The 25,996-nt window shown below is 42.4% G+C and overlaps 2 protein-coding genes across 2 annotated transcripts in view; one reads left to right on the forward strand and one right to left on the reverse strand.

Annotated features, from left to right (window-relative positions):
* LOC127526412 (gastrula zinc finger protein XlCGF52.1-like) overlaps positions 1 to 8,538 on the reverse strand; it is a 44,688-nt gene extending 36,150 nt beyond the window's left edge. The window contains exon 1 of the mRNA XM_051921855.1: positions 8,436 to 8,538. The gene's annotated coding sequence lies outside the window, so the exon portion shown is untranslated. The remainder of the gene's footprint in view (positions 1 to 8,435) is intronic.
* Positions 1 to 25,996, forward strand: part of LOC114642003 (zinc finger protein OZF) — a 1,360,360-nt gene that overhangs the window by 830,804 nt on the left and 503,560 nt on the right. The window lies entirely within an intron of this gene.

Below are 25,996 nucleotides of genomic sequence, written 5' to 3' on the forward strand. Positions count from 1 at the left end.
CAAAATGCAGTTTTTAAATGATGGTGTTTATTATTTAGGGAGAAAAAAAATCCAAACCTACATGGCCCTGTGTGAAAAAGTAATTGCCCCCTTGTTAAAAAATAACCTAACTGTGGTGTATCACACCTGAGTTCAATTTCCGTAGCCACCCCCAGGCCTGATTACTGCCACACCTGTTTCAATCAAGAAATCACTTAAATAGGAGCTGCCTGACACAGAGAAGTAGACCAAAAGCACCTCAAAAGCTAGACATCATGCCAAGATACAAAGAAATTCAGGAACAAATGAGAACAGAAGTAATTGAGATCTATCAGTCTGGTAAAGGTTATAAAGCCATTTCTAAAGCTTTGGGACTCCAGTGAACCACAGTGAGAGCCATTATCCACAAATGGCAAAAACATGGAACAGTGGTGAACCTTCCCAGGAGTGGCCGGCCGACCAAAATTACCCCAAGAGCGCAGAGACGACTCATCCGAGAGATCACAAAAGACCCCAGGACAACGTCTAAAGAACTGCAGGCCTCACTTGCCTCAATTAAGGTCAGTGTTCACGACTCCACCATAAGAAAGAGACTGGGCAAAAACGGCCTGCATGGCAGATTTCCAAGATGCAAACCACTGTTAAGCAAAAAGAACATTAGGGCTCGTCTCAATTTTGCTAAGAAACATCTCAATGATTGCCAAGACTTTTGGGAAAATACCTTGTGGACTGATGAGTCAAAAGTTGAACTTTTTGGAAGGCAAATGTCCCATTACATCTGGCGTAAAAGGAACACAGCATTTCAGAAAAAGAACATCATACCAACAGTAAAATATGGTGGTGGTAGTGTGATGGTCTGGGGTTGTTTTGCTGCTTCAGGACCTGGAAGGCTTGCTGTGGTAGATGGAACCATGAATTCTACTGTCTACCAAAAAATCCTGAAGGAGAATGTCCGGCCATCTGTTCGTCAACTCAAGCTGAAGCGATCTTGGGTCCTGCAACAGGACAATGACCCAAAACACACCAGCAAATCCACCTCTGAATGGCTGAAGAAAAACGAAATGAAGACTTTGGAGTGGCCTAGTCAAAGTCCTGACCTGAATCCAATTGAGATGCTATGGCATGACCTTAAAAAGGCGGTTCATGCTAGAAAACCCTCAAATAAAGCTGAATTACAACAATTTTGCAAAGATGAGTGGGCCAAAATTCCTCCAGAGCGCTGTAAAAGACTCATTGTACGTTATCGCAAACGCTTGATTGCAGTTATTGCTGCTAAGGGTGGCCCAACCAGTTATTAGGTTCAGGGGGGCAATTACTTTTTCACACAGGGCCATGTAGGTTTGGATTTTTTTTTTCTCCCTAAATAATAAAAACGACCATTTACAAACTGCATTTTGTGTTTACTTGTGTTATATTTGACTAATGGTTAAATGTGTTTGATGATCAGAAACATTTTGTGTGACAAACATGCAAAAGAATAAGAAATCAGGAAGGGGGCAAATAGTTTTTCACACCACTGTAGTATAGTAAGCTTCCACTAACATTAAACTCGTATCCAAAGCTGTTAAGTGTACAGTTCTGTCTGATTGTGACACAAAACTAAACTCCGTAGGAGCTCAATGCCATAATTACTAAAACTAAAACTGAAACTAATAGATACAAAAATAAAATAGAAATGTCTTTGTGAAATAAAAACTAAACTAAAACTAAAAATACACGATGAAGGAAAACTAAAACGAATTTCCAAGTAAGGTCAGAAAAAATATAGAAATAAAAACTAATATAAAAAGGCAAAACTATAATAACCTTGATGCAGACTAAAATACAACATATCTCTCTATATATAAAAGAAAATCCTGGAATGGAAAGCAAATGCAAGGCTACAATACGTGATAATCTCGAAAGACATTTTAAAGACCCGCGAGACCAAGGAGACTTGCCACGGTGCGTCTCGCGGGGACCGTAAACATGAGACTTGGTGCCAAGAGATTGTCCCAGGGCTGTAGCAAAAAGGACAGCAACTGTACAGGCTTTAAAAAGATCGAAGGGCAGCGCGACAGCGAACAAAACGCCAGCCCGCCCGCCCACCCACCCGTCGAACGCGAGCAGCGTTATACATCCTGCAAGAAAGAATTCAAACACGCCCAGGGCCAGAAATAAAAGACAGGTATTGCCTTTACAACATCACACAAGACCAGTGAGCCATCATTTAAAACAAGTCTACAGACCTCTAATCTAGCAGTTGTTGGATTGCTTTTGGCAGGCAAGCATCATGTGCTCGGAGCTCTTAAAACAACGACATGCGACAGGCAGAAGATGCAGCCAGCAAGCAGCAAAAAGACAGCAAATGATCCAAAGGCATATCCTTAGCGTACATTCAGCCGCAACACCGTTCACAACACGAGCAGTATTATACGTCTGGGAAGAAAGAGATATAAACACGTGCAGGGCAGGAAATAAAGAAACAAGTATTGTTTTTACAAAAGTTTTTAAAGTAAAAGTGAAAATAATGCATATGTAACAATTCACAAGAAAATAATAATCTCTTTACATTGTAGATTGCCTGCCTAAAGTAAAGTCATCCCTGATGAATGGGGACGTGGGAATGAGGGGTCCTTTCATCGGATTAGCACTATTTCAGTTGTGGAATGGCAAAATGGGGGAGGCAGCTTGATGAATGAGGTCTCCGGGACTTAAAACAAATCCAAATCTTATGATGTGATATCATCTAATGTGAAATTCTACTCCGTACTTCTAGAATTTTTATTTTTATACTGTATTGAGGATTTATTCTGTTCTATGTATTGTACTGTATTGTATTGACCCCCTTCTTTTTGACACCCACTGCACGCCCAACGTACCTGGAAAGGGGTTATAAATTAAATGTCGACATATAAGCGAAGAAGAAAGCAGCGCAGAGAAAAGAGAGTCAATGCGTTGGACAGAAAAAAGAGCAAAAAAGAATAATCGAGGTGCAAATTCAGAAAATAAGGAAAGTAATTATCAGCCCAGATCAAGTGGAATTGAAAAAAAGCATGTCCAATCCAGCTCAGAATTAAAAGACAATAAGTAAAAGACAAAGTAGAACTTCATAAAGACGTTTAAAAACGTTGGCGCTAAACACATACAGAGCAGGTTAGAGACTATGAAACCAGTGAAATTAGAAAGGTTAAAAAAAAAAACAAAAAAAAAACACGTTGGCAGGATATGAAAGGAGGAAAATTAGAAAATATAAAAAAGTAAAGATCGCAGTAGCGCAAACAAACAAACTGCCTCATTTAACTATGCACCAGTCTAACTTTGGTTTTGCACAATAATTACTACACTATTGCACCTTAACACTTAATTGTACTTTATTCACATAATTTTACTTATTTATTATGTTCTACTATACTGTTATCTTTCAATCTATGACTTTTTGTTAATCTAACTGATATTCTTCTAACTTTGCACAGTTTTTGATAAGCGGATCAGGATGCATTTCACTGCATGTTGTCCTGTATAACTATGCATGTGACAAATAAAGAATCTTGAGAATTTCAAAAACGGAGTTTACCGCACATGCATTTATTGGTGACTTTGTTAATGTATATATATTTATCTGTCTGCTTATTTAAAAACCTAAATTTAACCCAGGAGTCAAAAACGTTCTGTCTAGCCCTTGTACAAAAACCTAGACAAAAGCTGGGGTATCACCTTGGTAAACCCATGTACTTCTGGAACTGTGAGAGGAAAATAACACGACTTTACAGACAGGAGTCCAATGCAGAACTCTACTTACTGTTTTACTTTGTAAAAAAAAATATTAACTGCTGATGATGTTGATCGTTTTGTCTGTGCTGAAATTCCAAACAGAGAAACCTGTTCTGACCTCATTAAAAAGATTCAGCATATTGGGACTCACAAGATTACAAATATTGTTTTTACAGAAGTTCTGAAATAAAAGTGAAACTAATGAAATAGCAACAATTCAAAGAAAAAAAATATCTTAAAAGTGTGTATCCGGAAAACCAAACACGGGGGTTGGCGAGCGAAGCCCCCTAGTAATACTACAAAAAATCTTGAACAAATAACATAAGTTGTGATAAAAATTCAAACCCTGAGTACCTGGACAGAGAGAGGGGGGGAAACTGAAAGAAGGGGCAGAATGTCAGGTCTGTTTAATGTCCTCCTAAACAAATGAGTTAAAACAGATGAATGGAGTCAGCTGATGTCATTAATTTGGGAGGTCATTCCACAGTCAGGGCGCTATATACAGCTGAAGGCCCTGCTGTCACCCACAGAGTGCAGGTTAGTGGGGGGGCACCGAATGAGAGGACCTTAGTGGCAGGTCAATAACAGAATTTGATATTCAGTCCTGTAAGACACAGGGAGCAGTGAAGGTGCAGCAGGATGGCTGTGATGTTCTCGCTGTTGGAGGTTCATGTCACGACTCTTGCAGTTGAGTTTTGAATCAGCTGGAGCTGTGATATAAGATTATATTATTAAAAAATTAAGATAATTTAATTATTATATTATAAATTAAGGCATGAGGGTTGCCTTGGACATGACATAAGCTACATAGGGTCTGACAGTGGGTCCAAGGATTTGATTCCGATACCTAATGGCAGTTAAGGTGTCGTCGTCTAGCCTGTAATGGTCTGTGTGTCCCTCCATGGATATGCCTCCACAGGCCATCACTGACCCACCACCAAACCGGTCATACTGAATGATGTTACAGGCAGCATAACATTCTACACGGCTTCTCCAGACCATTTCACGTCTGTCACATGTGCTTAGGGTGAACCTGCCCTCATCTGTGAAAAGCACAGGGTGCCCACCAGTGGTGGACCTGCCAATTCTGGTATTCTATGTCAAATGCCAATCAAGCTCCACAGGGCCCACTAAAGGATGTCTGGCCCTTAGGCCACCCTCATGTAGTCTGTTTCTTTTTGTCAGAGGTCAGAGACATTCACACCAGTGGCCTGCCTGCTGGAGGTCATTTTGTATGTTCTGCCAGTGCTCATCCAGTTCCTCCAGACCTGCTGATGGGTTAAGGACCTTCTCTGGCCTCCTGGAGTAACTGCCTGTCTCTTGGAATCTCCTCAATGCCCTTCAGACTGTGCTGGGAGACGCAACAAACCTTCTGGCAATGGCACATATTGATGTTCTATCCTGGAGAAATTGGACTACCTATGTAACCTCTGTAGGGTCCAGGTATCGCCTCAGTAGTGGCACTGACCGTAGCCAAATGCAAAATGAGTGACAAAACAAATGAGGAAGGAAAAATGTCAGTGGGCTCCCGCCACCTGTTAAACCATTCATTCTTGTTTTGGGGGTCATCTCATTGCTGCCCCTCTAGTGCACCAAAGCAGCTGAAACTGATGAACAAGCCCCTCTGCTACTTCACTGACCAGATCAATAGCGAACAAGTGTCATTGACTTGATGCTATACTCTCATTACAAAGTGTTCGTTTAATTTTTTGAGCAGTATATTTTAATGTAATATTGTGGTTTTAGAAGTCACTACACAAATTACTGAAATACACTCAATGATAGTTTTGGATATCCCCTCACACTTCACAAATGCAGTAGTTTACAAACATCGTATTTTAATTTTTCTTTGAGAAGCATGAAAAATAATTCAGTTGAATATCAACTTATGATTACATTTTTGCTACATATGTATTATTGAGGGACTTTTTTTTAAATCGCATGGTCACTTTATTTTAACAAGCAATGTATAAAAAATAAAAAATATACTGTTTACTCTTTACCCTCAGATCACATTCTATTGTTTATCAAGCAGAACTGAATATTTTCATTTTCTACATAATACTGTAATAAGTGTACAGTTCACACAGTGAGACACACAAACACACTCACTATACACACACACTACTGGTGCCATCATTGGTTCCCCTGTGGATTGGACTGTTGAATCGACACAATGGCAGTACATGCTGGGGTCTTTGGCACATGTCGTCCTGGTAGCATGTGAGGTGTCACCAGTGGTTTACTCTGCTCCTTCTCCTTCTCCCTGTTCCAGTCTCAGTTCAAGGTTGTTGAGATGACAAAAGTATTTTTTTCCGAGATGTTCAATATGTTGAAAAAATTGCGTGTGGCCAACATCCAGCGTAATGTTTTATCTAAATTCTCCACTCTTCTTTTTGTAGCATTATAGTCCATTATCATTTCTGGCCATGGCATCTCCTATCCCAGTGCAGATCACATTGTGCACCAAGGGTGTGTCATTTGTTTAGACAAACGTGAAGGTCTTCACTGGCCTGTTCTGTGTGGCCAGGAGTTGAGATGAGAGCTCTGGCTTATTTTTCCTTATTGTGCTGAGCATTGTTACCTTCCTCTTGAGGAGCTGCTGTCCCAGTTTGTGTAAAAGTTAATGCATATGGCGTTGTGGCCATGCAGCTTATGTCATGTCCAGGGTAACCCTCATGTCTTAATTTAACATAGCAGTTCCTCCATCTGACTTCCCTTTGTTAATGAAATGACATCCTCTGCCTCTCTGTGCTTCCCCTTGAGCAAGTTATTCGTAGCTTTGGTCTGGGTGATCATTTTTATGCAGATGATGCTTAGATCTATTTCAGTGTTAAAAGTGACACTTCATCACAGCCTTCTCAGCTCACAACTTGCCTCAGTGAAATTAAAGTAAACTTAAAACATGAACAGAGCAAAACTCTTTAAAATGAAATTACAAAACAACTGAACTTCTCCAAAGTGGCACTAAAGTGTAACTTAAGAAAACAAGCAACGCTTCAGCCATTCTTGGTGATGATCTCCTCAGACCTTCTTTTACAGCAAAGAATCTCGGTGTCACTTTGATTCCTCCTTTTCTTATTTCACCATATAAGCCACATAAAGAAAGTTCCACCTGTGTCACATTTCTTATGTTTGCTCCTTCCTCTCCATTTCTAATGCTGAGAAGCTTGTCCCTGTTTTATCACATCCTGCATTGATTATTGTAAGTCACTGCACCTTCACTGCTCCCTGTGACTTACAGGACTGAATATCAAATTCTGTTATTGACCTGCCACTAAGGTCCTCTCATTCTGTGCCCCCCACTAACCTGCACTCTGTGGGTGACAGCAGGGCCTTCAGCTGTATATAGCGCCCTGACTGTGGAATAACCTCCCAAAATTACTGACATCAGCTGACTCCATTCATTTGTTTAGGAGGACATTAAACAGACCTGACATTCTGCCCCTTCTTTCAGTTTACCCCCTCTATCTGTCCAGGTACTCAGGGTTTGAATTGTTATCACAATTTATGCTATTTGTTCAAGATTTGTTTGTAGTATTATAAGTTGTATTTTAGTCTGCATTATTGTCTTTTATTCTGTTTGAATGTTTTATATATCCTGTATTTATCTTTATTTAGTGAAGATATTATTTGTAGCCAATGTTATATAGGTCCTGTTGTTCTTTGTAAATTTTGGGCAGGGTGCCGTATAAATAAATTGTGTTCTAATTGGTATTTTTCTTTTTTTTCTTTTGATGGCCCATTTTTTATAATAATAATAAGTGACAAAAACTAGAGCAGTTCTATATAAGGCAATTAATATATTGCATAATTCAGTGTTGAATATGTATTGCCATTTTCTTCACATACATGTTTAAAAATATTACATTTGCTTAAATATTTATTCTAAATTGGTTTAGAACAATATTGCACACATGCATAGTACATTTAAAAAAAGTAATCACTTTTATTATTAACGTTTTACTAAACTCTAATGTGGTGTAAACATTGCAATTATATTGTATACTTCGTTTCATGAATGTAAACGAAAAGCTATTTTCAATTAACACAGATCTTGATGATTTTAGTTTTGTCGACATGTTAAATGGTTCCCACAGACCCGAACACAACGTAAATGTTAATAGTGTATTTCACAGAAACGATCCGTATTGTTTAGTTTGATGTGTGACACGAGGTGATGGCGGAAACCCTCTGAACTTCACAATGATGCGTATTATTTGGTTTCTAAACGGGTCTTTGACCCGACGTTACTTTCCGGGCTTTGCCGAGACCTGCCGAAACCTTCTAAAAGTAATTTTACGAAGTCAGTCCTGAAACGACGGAGACGTCACTTTTGGGTCTACAACTGCGGTGAAGTATGGTGCTGTGGCTCTGCAGGTGGATAGTATTGGCCGCGGAGGGACAAAAGGCAAAAATCAAAGCGCCGTAGGCCTACTCCCCGGTGTCTGCGATTCGAGAAGGAATCGACAAAAGGAACACACGGAAAGGAATGAATAGACGCCAGCGGTGTGACTGGGTAGTACGATTTAAAATTTGGGAGTAAGCCACGTTACGTGAACCGCAGATACCAATGAACAGAAACAGCACGCGGGTGACCACAGGAGGATTCATTCAAGCAAAGTTCGTCTTGGGGCTAACGAAAACGAACTCGGCGATTCCACACATCCACAAAATGCATTCCCAAAATACAGAGCACTTACTGCCTGCCTCTTGACGATGGGATTGTTTCTGAACTCGTTTACTCAGCAACAGTCTTGCGTCCGTAGTGTTTCACAAAGCGAGATAGTAGCAGCGTGGCTACAATAGCTGTCGCGTTGGATGACGTCATCCGACCATAGACATAGAATTACTAGATGCCGCCTGACCAACAGATTCGTACGTCAACGTTGCCGCCATATTGCGAGTGGCACAGTGAAGTAATGGATAAAGATGCCTCACGCATGTGCTGCTTGGGATTGTACAAACCGCTGGCTGTACGCTCCAAACCAGATCCCGGGGGATTACATTTCATAGGTAAGGCTGAGCAATTGTTTTGGTTATATTTGGCCATTAGAAAATCCCATTTTATAATCTTAACTTTGGCTACACCAGGCTAAGCTAGCAAAGCTATGCATTTATGTGCTCAAGTGAGCCTCCAAACAACGTTTTGGCTAAACGTATTTAGTCACTAACTATGCAGATTGTTGATAGCTGTTAACATTTCTCAAACTTTGAAAGTTTCCCAAAGAAAATCACGTCAGGAAGCAGTGGGAGGTAGCCCTTAGACGGGATTTTGAGAAAGCTGTCCTGTGATGTGTGCCATGCTAGTTTGGTAACAGATGCTGTACCAGCATCATATGATCACAGTTACCACTCGATCACATTAAAAAACAAAGGAGGTTTGATGATTCCTTCTGAGGGTACAGTCAAGGTGGTCAAAGTAGCTGAGCGTGTTATCAGACAGTCAACATTAGGGCAAGCGGTCAGTGTATCTTTGATCAATCAGTTTGTTCAGGCTGAGATTGGTTCAGATGATGTGTTTTTTCCGAAGGAACACATTGAGGAAACACAGTTTAAAATTGACAGCCATCATTTTATGCTCATGTTATTAGTTGTGTCTGTCTTACACAAACTAAGGCTGCACCATATTGCCAGACTGAATACTCTCAAATTAGAGTGGCAACACACGGAAAAAGCTATGTAAGACATTTCTGTTTCAAGGATTTTAGATCCTATAATGTATATATTTAAGTAACCACATTGTGTGTGTGTGCGTAAGAGAGAGAGACAGATTGAGAGAGGAATGAGTGAAATGTTTTCAGAAATTATTAAGCCAATTTGTATACAATAAAATAGTTTATTTTTGTCATTGAATGTATCATTTCACTGTTAAAAGAAAGACCAGACTGCCAGTTACAGTCTTACTATTTTGACTTTAAGACGTTGCTCAAGTTTTTGTCTCAATAATTAATAATAATAATAATAATAATAATACCAACAACAATACATTTTAATTTAATAGGCGCCTTTCTTAGCACTCAAGGTCACCTTACAATAAAAATAAACCCATCCATCCATCGTCTCCCGCTTATCCAAGGTCGGGTTGCAGGGGCAGCAGCTTGAGCAGAGATGCCCAGACTTCCCTCTCCCTGGCCACTTCTTCTAGCTCTTCCGGGAGAATCCCAAGGCGTTCCCAGGCCAGTCGAGAGACATAGTCCCTCCAGCGTGTCCTGGGTCTTCCCCGGGGCCTCCTCCCGGTTAGACGTGCCCGGAACACCTAACCAGGGAGGCGTCCAGGAGGCATCCTGATCAGATGCCCTAGCCACCTCATCTGACTCCTCTCGATGCGGAGGAGCAGCGGCTCTACTCTGAGCCCCTCCCAAATGACTGACCTTCTCACCCTATCTTTAAGGGAAAGCCCAGACACCCTGCGGAGGAAACTCATTTCAGCCGCTTGTATTTGCGATCTCGTTCTTTCGGTCACTACCCATAGCTCATGACCATAGGTGAGGGTAGGAACATAGATCGACTGGTAAATTGAGAGCTTCGCTTTGCGGCTCAGCTCCTTTTTCACCAAGACAGACCGATGCAGAGCTCGCATTACTGCGGATGCCGCACCGATCCGTCTGTCGATCTCACGCTCCATTCTTCCCTCACTCGTGAACAAGACCCCAAGATACTTGAACTCCTCCACTTGGGGCAGGATCTCGCTACCAACCCTGAGAGGGCACTCCACCCTTTTCTGGCTGAGGACCATGGTCTCGGATTTGGAGGTGCTGATTCTCATCCCAGCCGCTTCACACTCGGCTGCGAACCGATCCAGAGAGAGCTGAAGATCACGGCCTGATGAAGTAAACAGGACAACATCATCTGCAAAAAGCAGTGACCCAATCCTGAGCCCACCAAACCGGACTCCCTCAACGCCCTGGTTGCGCCTAGAAATTCTGTCCATAAAAGTTATGAACAGAATCGGTGACAAAGGGCAGCCCTGGCGGAGTCCAACTCTTACTGGAAATGGGTTCGACTTACTGCCGGCAATGCGGACCAAGCTCTGGCACCGATCTTACAGAGACCGAACAGCCCTTATCAGGGGGGCCGGTACCCCATACTCTCGGAGTACCCCCCAAAGGATTCCCCGAGGGACACGGTTGAATGCCTTTTCCAAGTCCACAAAACACATGTAGACTGGTTGGGCAAACTCCCATGCACCCTCCAGGACCCTGCTAAGGGTATAGAGCTGGTCCACTGTTCCGCGACCAGGACGAAAACCACATTGTTCCTCCTGAATCCGAGGCTCAACTATCCGACGGACCCTCCTCTCCAGGACCCCTGAATAGACTTTTCCAGGGAGGCTGAGGAGTGTGATCCCTCTGTAGTTGCAACACATCCTCCGATCCCCCTTCTTAAAGAGGGGGACCACCACCCCGGTCTGCCAATCCAGAGGCACTGTCCCTGATGTCCATGCGATGTTGCACAGGCGTGTCAACCAAGACAGTCCTACAACATCCAGAGCCTTGAGGAACTCCGGGCGTATCTCATCCAACCCCGGGGCCCTGCCACCAAGGAGTTTTTTGACCACCTCTGTGACCTCAGTCCCAGAGATGGGGGAGCCCACCTCTGAGTCCCCAGGCTCTGCTTCCTCATCGGAAGACATGTTAATGGGATTGAGGAGGTCTTCGAAGTACTCCCCCTACTGACCCAAAACGTCTCGAGTCGAGGTCAGCAGCGCACCATCACCACCATATACAGTGTTGACACTGCACTGCTTCCCCTTCCTGAGACGCCGGATGGTGGACCAGAATCTCCTCGAAGCCGTCCGAAAGTCGTTCTCCATGGCCTCCCCAAACTCCTCCCACGCCCGAGTTTTTGCCTCAGCAACCACCAAAGCCGCATTCCGCTTGGCCTGCCGGTACCTATCAGCTGCCTCCAGGGTCCCACAGGACAAAAGGGTCCTGTAGGACTCCTTCTTCAGCTTGACGGCATCCTTCACCGCCGGTGTCCACCAACGGGTTCGGGGATTGCCGCCACGACAGGCACCGACCACAGCTCCGGTCAGCTGCCTCAACAATAGAGGCATGGAACATGGCCCATTCGGACTCAATGTCCCCCACCTCCCTCGGGATGTGGTCGAAGTTCTGCCGGAGGTGGGAGTTGAAGCTACTTCTGACAGGGGGCTCTGCCAGACGTTCCCAGCAGACCCTCACAACACGTTTGGGCCTACCACGCCTGACCGGCATCCTCCCCCACCATCGAAGCCAACTCACCACCAGGTGGTGATCAGTGGACAGCTCCGCCCCTCTCTTCACCTGAGTGTCCAAGACTTGGCCACAAGTCTGACGACACGACCACAAAGTCGATCATCGAACTGAGGCCTAGGGTGTCCTGGTGCCAAGTGCACATATGAACACCCCTATGCTTGAACATGGTGTTCGTTATGGACAATCCGTGACGAGCACAGAAGTCCAATAACAAAACACCGCTCGGGTTCAGATCGGGGGGGCCATTCCTCCCAATCACGCCCTTCCAGGTCTCACTGTCATTGCCCACGTGAGCATTGAAGTCTCCCAGCAGAACGAGGGAGTCCCCAGAAGGTATGCCCTCTAGCACCCCCTCCAGGGACTCCAAAAAGGGTGGGTACTCCGAACTGCTGTTCGGTGCATACGCACAAACAACAGTTAGGACCCGTCCCCCCACCTGAAGGCGAAGGGAAGCTACCCTCTCGTCTACTGGGGTAAACCCCAATGTACAGGCTCCAAGTCGGGGGGCAATAAGTATACCCACACCCGCTCGGCGCCTCTCACTGGGGGCAACTCCAGAGTGGTAAAGAGTCCATCCCCTCTCAAGGAGATTGGTTCCAGAGTCCAAGCTGTGCGTCGAGGTGAGTCCGACTATATCTAGCCGGAACCTCTCAACCTCACGCACTAGCTCAGGCTCCTTCCCCTTCAGAGAGGTGACATTCCACATCCCAAGAGCCAGCTTCTGTAGCCGAGGATCGGACCGCCAAGGTCCCCGCCTTCGGCCACCACCCAACTCACACTGCACCCGACCTCCTTGGCCCCTCCCATAGGTCGTGAGCCCATGGGAAGGGGGACCCACGTTGCCTCTTCGGGCTGTGCCCAGCCGAGCCCCATGGGTGCAGGCCCGGCCACCAGGTGCTCGCCATCGAGCCCCACCTCCAGGCCTGGCTCCAGAGTGGGGCCCCGGTGACCCGCGTCCAGGCAAGGGAAAACGCCGTCCAAAATTGTTTTTCATCATAGGAGGTTTTGTTTAACCGCTCTTTGTCTCATCCCTCACCTAGGACCAGTTTGCCTTGGGTGGCCCTACCAGGGGCATAAAGCCCCGGACAACAGAGCTCCTAGGATCATTGGGACACGCAAACCCCTCCACCACGATAAGATGGCGGTTAAAGGAGGGGATGTAAGCATATATTGTGTTCAATATTTAGGAAAACATAATGACGCCTTTCATTGGTCCAGCAACAAATCATTTACAGAGAATAATGGCAAAAAGTTTCGAATAAGGAAATATCGGAGTTGCGAAATTCAGCATGAAGCGATCAATCAAAAATAAAACCGAAATAAAGGAGCGCAACCAGAAACATAAATATATTTTCGTTCTTTTGGACATTAACAGATATCAGTCATGAGGAACAGTTAACATTTATAATAAGAATTGAGGAATTTCCAAACGATGACATCACAATAAAAGAATATTTCCCTGATTTTCTATCAGTTATTAAACTACAGGATCTAACTGAAGGGCTCAGAGGCCATCTTGCCGATACGGGGTTATCTCTCCAAGACTGCAGGGGACAAGCTGAAGATAACGGCGCCAATGTGGTTGGGAAGCACCAAGGAGCGGGGCCGGCTCTACGCTGGGGCAAGAGGGGGCAATGCCCCCTTAAACAAACGTCCTGCCCCCTTAAATCAAACTTTTAGAAGTTGAGACAGAAAATAATAGATTACCCACAAACTGAATATGGACAATATTTACTACAGTAGCTGAAAAATCCACTGGAAAAGGCACAAATGAGATGATAGGTTTCACCTTTTGTTCGCTCTTTCCCTCCGTGCTCTGTTTGTGCGCATGCTCACACAGCACTCGGCAGAGATCCCCCACTCACCCTCCCCCCAGCTAAATATCCAATCACTGTTAGTATGCAAATGACCCGGTGTCAGGTTTCTCAGTAGGCAGGGCAGAGCAAAATGACCTGCGCAACAGCGGGAGGCTTTGAAGAAGCAGCAAATCTCTGTCGTCAAAATCATAGCGACTCGTGAGATAATTAACAACAACTAAAAATATACATCTATATTTGTACAGTCAATGGGGGACTAGTCCATTGTTCTTCTCACAGTTTCAGTCTGGTAGAGAAGTGTTTCTTTCTCGATCCCACAAGCACCACTGTGAGCCTGTCTGCTGCATAGAGCCGACTGGAGGACCTGTGTCTGTCTGTCAGACCCCGACACAAAGCCCCGTCCCAGCTTTCAACTCTGCACTCCACAGTTTTCTCGTTTCATATACTGATGTAATCACAGCGATTTTAGTAAAGCTTATTCACTTTCCACCCCAGCTTCCAGCAGCAAACAAAGGGAAAGTTAATGCTGTGAGATGCATCCTTTTTTCCAAGCTTTTAAAAAGTGATGCTGCTGCTGGTACCTCAGAGACAGTAGCTAGCATGTCTACTCCTGTGGCATCAACAGGCACTGCTTCTCCTGTACCTCTGCCAACAATTGCTACCGCAAAGCAACCCGCTCAGCTACCCAGTGACTTAAATGGCAATACACCATCTCAGCCAATACTGGCTAGTTACCCCAAACGTGTATTTGGCAATCCAGACCGTGTCAGAGAGGCTGAGAGACAACTCACCTTGGAATGCACATCCCTAATGCGGTCCTCGCCAGACTCTGTGCACGTGACACCCCAAGGTGATTTTAGTATGGAATGTTTATTTTTGGTATTTGATACATTTAATGTGTACTGTGAATAAAACCATGTACTCTTTGACTCTTTCAAACAGAGCCACAGCCTTCAACATCAGCCCTGGCCCCATCCTTGGAAGTAGCATGTCCCACAGACCATCTATGGCAACTTTTGCGTGTTTCCGAGGCTCAAAGAGTCCACAGTGCCACTGCAGATGCCACTGTGGAGGTGAAGAGATATCTAACAGATGCCTATCTTGGTAGACAAGAAGATCCACTCCTGTATTGGAAAGAGAGAATAACTGTTTACCCCAATCTTTATCAGCTTGCCATCAAATATCTTTGTCTGCCAGTAACGTCTGCTCCCAGTGAACGCATTTTTTCAAAGGCTGGGGAAGTCCTCTGCAAAAAAAGGAGTCGCCTGAAGCCCAGCACAGCACAGCAAATCATTTTTCTAAATAAAAATGTCTAAAACCGCTGCACTCGCCAACTTTATTGAAAGCTTCCCAGGTCAAAGTTCTTGAGCGTCCACATCCCAGTGATACTTGAAATGGTTGTGTTGACAGAAACTTGAATGTGTTTGGCTATTTGGCCACCTCGGACTTTGGAAGGAGCGCTGGGATTAACTGCAGTTCTAGTTCTACACTTTTGTCTTGGATTTGTACGACTATTTCACTCCAGTTTTTATGGAGTTGTAAGTGTGTGTTTTTGGGTTTTTTCCCTCTATAAAGGTGAGTTACTTTTAAGTAACATTTTGACATCTTGATGTATTAAGTATCAGAGTACAATGGAACTGTTTTAACTTAACTGAACCCATGGTATGAGGGTCACAATTGTTCACTTCAGAAACCTTGTCCATTTTTATTATATACAGCTTTATAGTCTACACTGATTTAGAGGAATTGTTTACTTAAATGTAACTTGTAAATTACTATAGTTACTGTTAATATTCAGAATTAAGGGCAATTTTGTTGCTTTCAATGTTTTCCAGGACTACCAAAAACTACAATGCATTTTGGATGAGTTTTGAGAAGTGATTTAGGCCTAACAAATGTCTCAAGATCAGCACTCTGTCAAAAACCACTGGCGAGGCGGACACTTTGGAAATTTAAGAGGCAAGTGTTTCTGTAAATTTGTTGTTTTGTTTTTATTTTTGGCTGTATAACAAGTAAACCTGCACCACTTTGGGGGAAATGCAGTGAGGTAGTATTAAATTTAAGATATAAATTACATTTTGTGTTTACAATCTGGTGGCTTGGACCAATGGTTCATTTTACAAACCTTTTACCCACAGTCTGGGACAAATACAGGTAATCCTGCCAGTATACAGTAGTTATGAAACACATGTTATGACGCCATTCATTTTAATGGCAGCCAGTGTGTAGCTTGATATTTTGCTGATTAACAGAATTGAAGTTGGGAGTGGGTTAGACCTGCTGTGGCCAGTTACTTTAGGCAGAGGTGACCGTCTCAAGCCAAGTCTTTCCATCTTTGGAGATGAGGGTGCATTGTCCCCATGTCACAAGGCTCCTGATGGCATACTTTGAGAAGTTTGGTGCACTTGTTGTCAATGCTGAGATTAGTAAACATGACTTTTCAATGCCACACTTTAAAGGCCTACTTTATTTGTCTTAAGTGATCCTGTAGTTTCTATTTAGCAGGTTTCTGCTACTCCTGCTGTCCTAGAAAAGACTCTGCTTGCCAGAATCTCACAAGACTGATTTTGTTCTTGGTATGTACCCTACTGTTCATAACAGTACACTGGACATTTTATTAAACAATATTTTTGTTTGAACATATCGGATCATTAACATTTAAATCATGGTTGGTATAACAAATACCTGATACTTTACTTATGGGTCTCAATTGTTAAGCATGATGTTAATACAAAATGTCTGTTTCAGGTGACTCACTAATGACTGCACAGACGATGCTGAGCCTTGAGAGCCAAGTGGTGTGTGAGGGGCGACGTTCACCTGCGTCTTTTTGTGAATGGAATTGTACTGATCAAGTTTTCTACAATAAAAATACAAAGAAGCAGCATTGACCCTTAATTTCTATGAAAGTGCAAAAAACTTTGACATGTAAATTGTTTTTTGTGCTTTAAGGGTTGCTAAAGCTATTCAATCTTACTACTATGCTTTGGTTTGGTTCTGCTTATTCTACGCTATTCAGAGAATTCTCTTATCAAGACTGTTCACAACAGCATGTTGAGTTACAGAAAATGTAATTTGTGAAATGACAACCTCTATGTAAAATTAATTTAACAATTGAAGACAGTTTGTAGTTATTTGTACAAGATGTGTAATGTGAGCAAAACTAGAACTCGGTACATGGCAGAGGAGCACACCGACATGCAGATCAAGTCCAGTTTTTAAATGTTTTCCTTGTAAAGTTAATCAAAACCTTGTAATCTGACAGTCTGAGTCATCTGTGAAGAAAAATCCTCTGCAGTGTGTGACTTTGATGTGGAGGACATTTGTGTTTATGCAGACCTTGTATGTATCTGTTCCTAGTTTTAGTCCTGTTCCAATTATGAATTCAGTTTTTGTACACTGGCCAGCACTTTTCTAGTCCTTAACTTTCTGAATCATTAGCAGGAAAAGAATCTGTACACGTTCATTAATGCAACTGGACAGAACTGGTTGGTTTTTTGTACAAATTACTTTGTCTGCTCATGTTTTTGGGTTATTGCAAACTGTCTTTATTAAAACTTAATTTGAAATATCAAACGGGCTGAAAGTGTAGGTTTTTTCTTGGTTTTTGTAGGATGTGCAACAAATTTACTTTGCATTGTCCAGATTTGTTTTCCATAGTGACACATTTCTTTATATTCTACAAAGATGGGACTATTCTGGTTTGAATTTTAGTAGTTATTGATGATAAAGGAAACTGTAATGAATTGCCATGGAGTTATTTCAATTAAGCATCTGGGTATTGCATTATGTGTAAACATTACAGTACTTTAGTGCAAATTTAAGAGCATTTCACATTAGACTACTGGCAGTGTAATGTATTGTAGATACAGTATTACTGTTTTACTAGCAATTCTTCTAGTTATTGCAAAACTTAGAGTGACAGTTAGTGATGGACCAATCGCATTTCCACGAGGTGTAGTCTAGTTTGGTTGAAGAGTTAAATTCAAATACTGATATATGCTGGTTTTACATTGGAATTAGAATATGAATGTACATTATGCAGATTAAATTCCCGATTAGAAGTCTAACACCAACCAGGTTTTCAAGGAGCATTGCCTCATAATCGGAACTATCAATCAAACGCATCAGGCAACGGCAATCTGCAATCGCCAGACAGATGCTGACCAGGTTTGTTATTGAACACGAGACCTGGCTGTGCGACTGGCGTAATTGTTCAAGTCACCGTTACGTTTACTTCTAAACAACGGTAATCAGTGCTGGCGCCTAACGTATCTAGTCAACGTTGATCCGATTACTGCAGAATAATTACTTGCCAAGCGTATGCCGATTTACAATGCTTGACATTATTGCCAATTATAATTTTTGACTTCAAAGATGTCAATCACAACTTCATAGACATTCGGTATTCGTCCACAATGCTCTTAAGACCTTGTTGTTAAAATGTGCTGTTAATACAAATGGCCAGGAGGTGTCACTAGAGAGGTGAGTGTCAAATGCTTCGAAGCTTCGATACGATTTCCGACACAATTGCTTCAAACGTTTTGATTCTTCGTGAGGCTTCACTCCGCCATCACTACTGAACTCCGCTCCTCCCCCGCTGTTCTCTGCTGCTGCAAGCTGCTCTCACCAAGACATTCGCTACCATGAAACACCTCTGCCTGTTTTTCCTGCACAACAACCACCATACTTGAGTGATTGTCTCCTGTCCCAGCTGTAATCCGCAAAGCTCTAAACTGCACTCCGTTGTGCAGCGTAAGAGCTGCCCGTCCTTGCCTTTCAGCCAAAGCAGCTCTCTTATCAGCAAGCAGATATGAGAGTGCAGCGATCTGCGACAAACTGAGTTCTCCTGCATTTCTCTCCCGTTTCTCAGGGTCAAAAGACTCCGTAATTAAAGCGCGTGCTTTAACACTGAGCGATCGTTGCTTAATCTGTATGGCATTCTCCTTATACATCGTTACTTGTACTGCTAGCTGCTCGCGGCTTTTTGGACAGGTATTTCTTATGTCTCTTGCCTCCTCATCTAACTGCTTTATAATAATTAACAATACACAAACTCTCTGACCAGCAGACAAGTGTAGGTTTTCTATTTTAGGCGCCTTTGCCTTCGCTTTATGCAGAGACGGCTTATCTGCGTCTTTGACCAGCGCAGCTGCTGCGCCCGACTCCGCCCTCCTCGAGGAAAGCGCAATGACCTCCGAGTCGACCTTCTCTACGGCCGCTGCTCCTGATGATACGTTTAACGTTGCCGTTAACGTTGCTGCTGCCTCCGTTTTTAGCGGAGAAAACACAGCTGTAACAGCTGATTGTACCGTACACCTAAAAAACTTTAGAAATGCTGTCGATGCACGCTGACATGTGCCGGCTGTATGCCAGCATGCGATTACAGCATATTCACCGCCTGTGGACGATCCCTCCCTGCCTTTGAAAAATGTAACCAAACACACAAAAATGCAATACATGCTTACTCTGTTAACCCTGCTGCACCGCCAGAAATGTATTATCGTAGTATTTCCCTCTACTTACCCTTTACCTGTTTCTCAAGGGTAAGTGTACTCGTCATATCGGGTTGGTCTACTGTTGCACTTTAAGATGAACACACACTCACATACACAGCTATACGCACACACACAGACCCTAACCACAACAGTGCCCCATGAATGACACACACACGCTGGTTAACCTTTAGCACTTTAAACCACACAAGTGCTTTACGTATAACACAGCCTGTCACTCGGCACTTCAAGAGACTTACTTATTATCGGCACGAACAACATACGATGTTTTAATGATATCTCAGACCTAAATATTACTTTTGGTCTCTAACATACAAAGGCTCAGCACTCTTGACTATCGGCCATTTATCAGCCAAGAATATCTTCTTTATGTCCAGTTCCTACTATTGAGTGGAGCTCCTCACCCTCAGCCCAAATAAGCCTCTCAGCACAGAGCTAAGGGCAAAACTCCGCTGTTCAAGGTGCTCAAAGAAATCTAATTTGTTACTTCAATCACTCTATATACATTAAGACAAAGCATAGAAAGTTAAAAACAGCATGGCATTTATTACAAGAATAATAATAATACCACTGGAACAAAGAATAATAGAAAAATAGGTACTGATAGGAAAGTCTGAATATATATAGTCTTTAGAAAAAGCTTACAAAAAAGTTACAGATGACAAGGATGAATGTCCCAGGGCGGCGTTTTATTTAGCAATCGATGGTCATGATGTTTTTCTGATGACCAGTGACGACTTCTTCTTCTTCTTCTTAGGCACATTATTCTAAAGTTTCATGCCGTGGTGTCACAACACATGAATGTTGCATGCACCTGATTGGCTGGCTGTCAATATAAAGAATTAATTCACTGTCTGTTTTCCCAAACAACAAAACCTTTTATGTTCTCTGAGGTGTCAGCAGATCTTCCTTTCCCAGGATGTAAAATAATTAGGCATCGGCTCAGTCTTCCTTTCCCAGGTTATAAAGTAATTGAGCCACCAGCATGTCTCCCTTTCTATGTTAGAACAGCTGTTTTAAAAGTGAGGTGTAAGGGAAGAAAACCTGCTTTGATTTGTCCTCATCTGTTGTCTTGTGTTGAACAAAATATAATGGAAAATTAAACCAAAATGTACAGATTTTGTCCCCCACAACATATGGTATATCTTTATTGCTTTTGTTGATTAATCTTTTGAAAGCTCCTTGAGTTCCTTGGAAATGGAAGAGAGAGGCGCTGACTTCAACTTTGTAAATGAGAGAGGCAGCTGAGAGTTGCTGAGAGTTTTTGTGTTTTCTGTGATATGAGAGTTAATTAAAAATATTTATTTTGCTCCTAAAAACTTGGGCTTTGGATGCCACTTAGGAGCCGTGCAGGAGTTTTTAAAGTTTTTTTTCCCGTTAGAAGAGTTTCTTGCTTGTTTTTCGTCCACACAGGAGCAAAAGTAGCTGGGTGTTTGGGGTGTGCTTGTAGAAGTTACTTGTTTCTTGTGCGTGTTCTTGTTATCTGTATTTGAAGTAGCGTTGGAGTGACGTGGCAGAAACAGCGACTCCTTAGTTTAAAACAAAGGCAGCAGAAGATTTCAAAGTAATAAAAGAGAAGGCTCAGCGGTGCCCAGCGTTAAGACAGCCGATCAGACACAAGGGGCCGGAGGAGCAGATAAGATGGCGGCAGATATTCACTAAGCAAGTTTTATTTATGTGTTTATTTGATTTAGACTGAACAGTTCTTAGCAGAGCTTAAGGGTCCAGAAGGTGTTCAATATCTGTAGCAGTTCTCATAGATTTATGACACAAAGCAACCTAAGTGGTCCGCAGTCGTCTTGTCAGCATGTCCTTGTGAAATATAAATTTGAAGTCGATCTCTAGTAATCGACAGGTTTGGTAAACTGTGGCCACACTTGTGTGTTATATTGTTTGCATAAGTATGTATTTATAGATTCATTTCATATTGTATATTTTCATATAAATACGCTAATGGCATTATAAGAAAAGAAAAATAACCTCCATACATTTTATGATTGCTGTTGTACATAACATGGACCACCATACATTACAACACAACACAGCATGATTGTTATGAGGCATAGTAAGCAGTCAGGTAATAGAAAAGTGAATAGCCCACAGCAATTAAATCATTTCGCACATTGTGTATTTGTAAATAATTAAAAGTAAAAATATTTTTAAAAATCGTTGCAATCACAGTGCACAGTTCATGTATTTAACCAAATGGTGAATGTGCCAATCAAAGATTCTAAAGGAACGAACGTATTCTTAGTGTGTTTGGTTCAATTTAAACTACACAGCTTTATGTCCACTCATTATATTTGAACGTATGAACCGGTGAAGCATTGTGAGCTCATTTGTAAAAATCACTCAAGTGGTTCCTTCAGCACGGTTAGCGTGAGTGACACGGCGCGGCCTTCACAAGTTCATGCTGGACGTTCCTGAAGGATTCATTTGTGTTTGGCGAAGGAGCTGAAGATTAAAGGGCTGCTGTGTGCGATGAGCGTCACCTTCTCTCTGCTGAACTCGCTGCTCTAGCAAGGCGTAAACCTCACAAGTATAGCTGTGCTCACATTCGTCTGTTTAGAAAATGTACAAAGAAGATCAGATCGATCCATTTAGTGTTCTAGTTGTGATTATTTAAACTCACAAGTTCATGAAGTTTGGTTTAAGTCATATACTGTAAATGAAACATTTAAGTTGAATATGAAATGGATGTACAGTTCATGTTACAAACGGATTATATATAAAGTAGACTGAGGTAGACTGTCACATCCCAGATAAGTGATTTTAAATGTTTTTAAAGAGATTCAGATGAAGTCAGCTATTACCTTCTGTGGCCCTCCAGCTTAACCCGACACAGACAGGCGCGGGACACAAGTCCAAGGCACTCTCTGATTTTTATTTTTTATTCCCCGTTCCCCACAAGTATAACACAGTCCCAGCACAAGCACAGCATGATACCACAAGTCTCTTCCTTCACTCTTTTCCTTCTCTTCCTCCACTCCTTGGGTCAAGCTTTGTCTCCCTCCTCCCGACTCTGACTCCCTGAGTAGTGGCTGCTGGCTCCTTGTATAGCCCACCCAGAATGCTCCAGGTGCTTGATGACTCACTTCTGGCAGCACCTCTGGGTGTGGTAGAAGAACTGCCCAAAAGAGCTCAGCAGCTCCTACTGCAGCACCCCCTGGTGGCGCCTGTGGATCCCAACAGGGCTGACCAAACTCCAACTCCCATGAAGCCCTGCGGGAGTCTGAGGCACTGCTGCAACCCAGGGGTGTTGTCATCTAGCGTCTCGGGGTAGGTAACACTGTTTGCTGCCCTGGTCCTCCCAGTGTGGAGGTGTCCCGGCCGGGCAAGAGCCCCAGTCGCACGCTACACTTCATTAATTAGTCATTCAAGCCTAACAGATTTACATCACATATAAAATCTTTTTGTTTGACTTTTATTTTCTTTTTCATCAAAACTCTTTCCCCTCCATTCAGCACCTCTTGAGTAATATTCTCCTTGACTAGTAGTTAAAGAGCAACAAATCTCCTGAAATTTCATTGTTTCCTTTCTTTAATCCAAGTGGGATACTTTGGACAAAATATTCAATCAGATTTTGTAACTTAACAGAATTAAGGGAAATATAAAATGTTATATTAAAATGAACTATTTTTAATTTTTCTTAAACAGAAAGCTAACAGCTGGTCGGCTGAAAGAAACACCAACAATATAAAGAGTTCTCAACACAGAAGTTATTGTCATTTTTAAACAGGGGGAAACTTAGAGGTAAGATTATTATTCTGATAGAAACTTATAGAAACTTTAACAAAATTAACAAGTTAAGAATTACAAAGGAAGGCAAAAAATATAAAACAATGAGGAGGAACAAACTGATGTTTATCAGCACAGAGAGGAGAGTGCAGGCTCTCATTGTTACGAGTGTGAAGGAGGGGAGCAAAAGGTTTCCTGTTCTTCAAAGTCCAAAATCCTTAACCCTTAAAAATTCCAATTTCTTTCCATGTTTCTTTCCAATCTTGTACTTTACAATTCTGTTCCCACACAATGTGTTATAATTTACATTTTACAGAACTCCTTCCATTATGGGATCTGAGGTTGACCACCCTGTGTAGACCTCTTGACTGCCCCGACTCTTACCTGTCTGGATCTTCAATCCACGCCCTGAGCCACCACAACCCTAACCTAACCAGTTTGGGGAAATCAGCCCTAAGGTTACAAATAACAATCTATCAATTATCAGTGCAATGTATTGTACTTCTTACCCTAACCATGTTTTTGGAATAAGCCCTAATCTTAATATTACACCTCAAATAATTTAACAATCGGAATTGGATCAAATGCATTTTATCAATTCAGATTTCACCAAAGTAATTACTCCGCAGTCTCCAGTTTAGATTTTCTCACAAACCAATACAATCAGCAACAGGCCACATATCAAACTCCCAATAATTTTTACGTATTCCTTCTAGGCCAGACAAACTTTATGGTTTCATTTTTTACAATTACAAAATTATTTTCTACTGTTACAGCCTCTTTCTTTAATTGCTGCCTAACATAAAAATAAAAATACTAAGAGACATTTTGCTTCATGCATCTTCCACTATTAAAAAAAAAAAAACAAAAACAAATATGCCTGGAAAATCCCATTCACATCCAAAAAAATTATGGCACACAGTTTAATTTACATCAGTAAAACATAAAACTCTTTAAAACTCCATTTCATTCACTACCTTAGAAATATAGAAAAACAGGACAAACAAATGACCCTCGAGCAGCAATTTCAACAACAAAATCCCAAACCAGTCGTGTTGGCTCTGCAGTCACAGCAATTCTGGACAAAGAAAGAGCGACTCGAGTGGGAAGGCATTGGACTAAACACTGGATACGTTTGCTGTCAACGACTGAAATGACACAGGATGATTTGAGTAGGGTATTTGTTTATTTATTGACGGTTGTTTTAGAATATTCAGTCCTTTCTTTTTAAACTAATTTAAATTTGTCTTTTTAAGTATGGGACTAGAGTGCCAGTGCTCAGCTGAAAGGTTTTAATTCCCTTAACCTAACCTAACCTAACCCATAAGCATGAAAATGGAGTTGGCCACTCCATAACAGCCTCCAATCTTCTTCCTACAAGATTTTGGAGTGTGTTTGTAGGAATGTGTGTACGTTTGTGAGGTCAGATACTGATGTAGAATGAGAAGACTTGGCTGGCCATTAGCATTCCAATTAATGCCAAAGGTGTTCAGTAGGGTAAGGTCAGGAATCTGTGTGGGCCACTTAAGTTCCACGATGTCCTCATAAAACTGGCTTTGTGCACAGAAGCACCACCATACTGTCACAAAAAAGTGTCTTCCACAAACTAAAAACTGTAGCATTAACAGGACATTTCATGGAAACCAAGGAGCCAAGCCAAAGCCCTGCTATTATTTCTCCTTCACCACACTTCACAGTAGGCAACATGCCATCCAGAAGGTAGCGTTCTCTTGGCATCCACCAAACCAAGGCTGGTCCATCAGACAGCAAGATAGTGAAGTGTGATTCATCACTCCATGGCTCCACTGCTCCAGAGTCCATTGACTTCACATCACTTCAACCGATGCTTGGCATTGCCCATAATGATCTTAGGCTCGGCTACAGAAATCTGTTTTTTAAGTTCTGGATGCATAGTCCATCCAGAGGCCAATGGATTGGCTATTCTTTGTGCCTCAGGTCTCAGTGCTCCCTTCTCTGTGAGTTTATGTGGTCCACCGCTTTGTGGATGAGCTGTTGTTGATCATCAGTGCTTCCACATCACCGTAATAACACTACAGTCATACACTGATTTATGGGAAAGGTGGCATCCTGTGACAGTGCCATGTTTAAAGTCACTGAGCTCCTCTGTACAACTCCTCCCACTGTCAATGGAGATTGCATGGCTGTGTTCTTAATTTGATGAACTTATGAATACTGAAACACCTGAACTCAATCACTTGGATTGGGGGGTGGTCCACTTTCTTGTGGCCATATAGTGTATATGTAGTGTCTAAAAAAATATCCAGTCCTTATGTGCAGTGAGGTACTGCAACATGGCAAACACGCGACAGCTTGGTTTATCAAATGAGGTGCTGGAGGAACAAAGTCAGGCCAGGTCACCGCTTAGATCACAGCAAGACAAAGACCTTATTCATCCACTTATCTGTGCATTCTGTAATGGCTCAGAACTTACCAGAAGCCAAGGAGGAAGGTTACATAATGAGACACTTTGTTAAAGAAGGAGGATCAAGGCTGTAAATCTTCAAAGGACAAGTGCATTTCTATGTATCATCCGCGTGATCCAAAATTGGGCCCAACAAAGACACAAAGCCCCCGGGTGAACTTAGACTGGATCTGGATTGTTTTAAGACCCCTTCAGTTTCTGCACACTTTGTGTTATAGATTTTGTTTGAAATTGGTACATTTTCCATTTCTGCCCATTAATCAAAACTGAATGACCCCTAATGTAAGAACAGATGACACCGCTCACTAAATATAGAACTATCAGATATGAGGATACAGATTTGTTCAAATACATCAAGAATAAAGTAGAATTGAATGAACATAAATGACAAACAACGACATCTCTCCATCAGTTCATTGTAGAACCAAAGCCAGATTATTAAAGGGCAGTCAGACAATCTGACACAATCAGAGGCCTGGAGACCTCTGCCACAAGCCGCCTCCCCCTAAT

The sequence above is a fragment of the Erpetoichthys calabaricus genome (assembly GCF_900747795.2).
Source record: "Erpetoichthys calabaricus chromosome 1 unlocalized genomic scaffold, fErpCal1.3 SUPER_1_unloc_27, whole genome shotgun sequence".
NCBI classification, from domain to species: domain Eukaryota; kingdom Metazoa; phylum Chordata; class Cladistia; order Polypteriformes; family Polypteridae; genus Erpetoichthys; species Erpetoichthys calabaricus.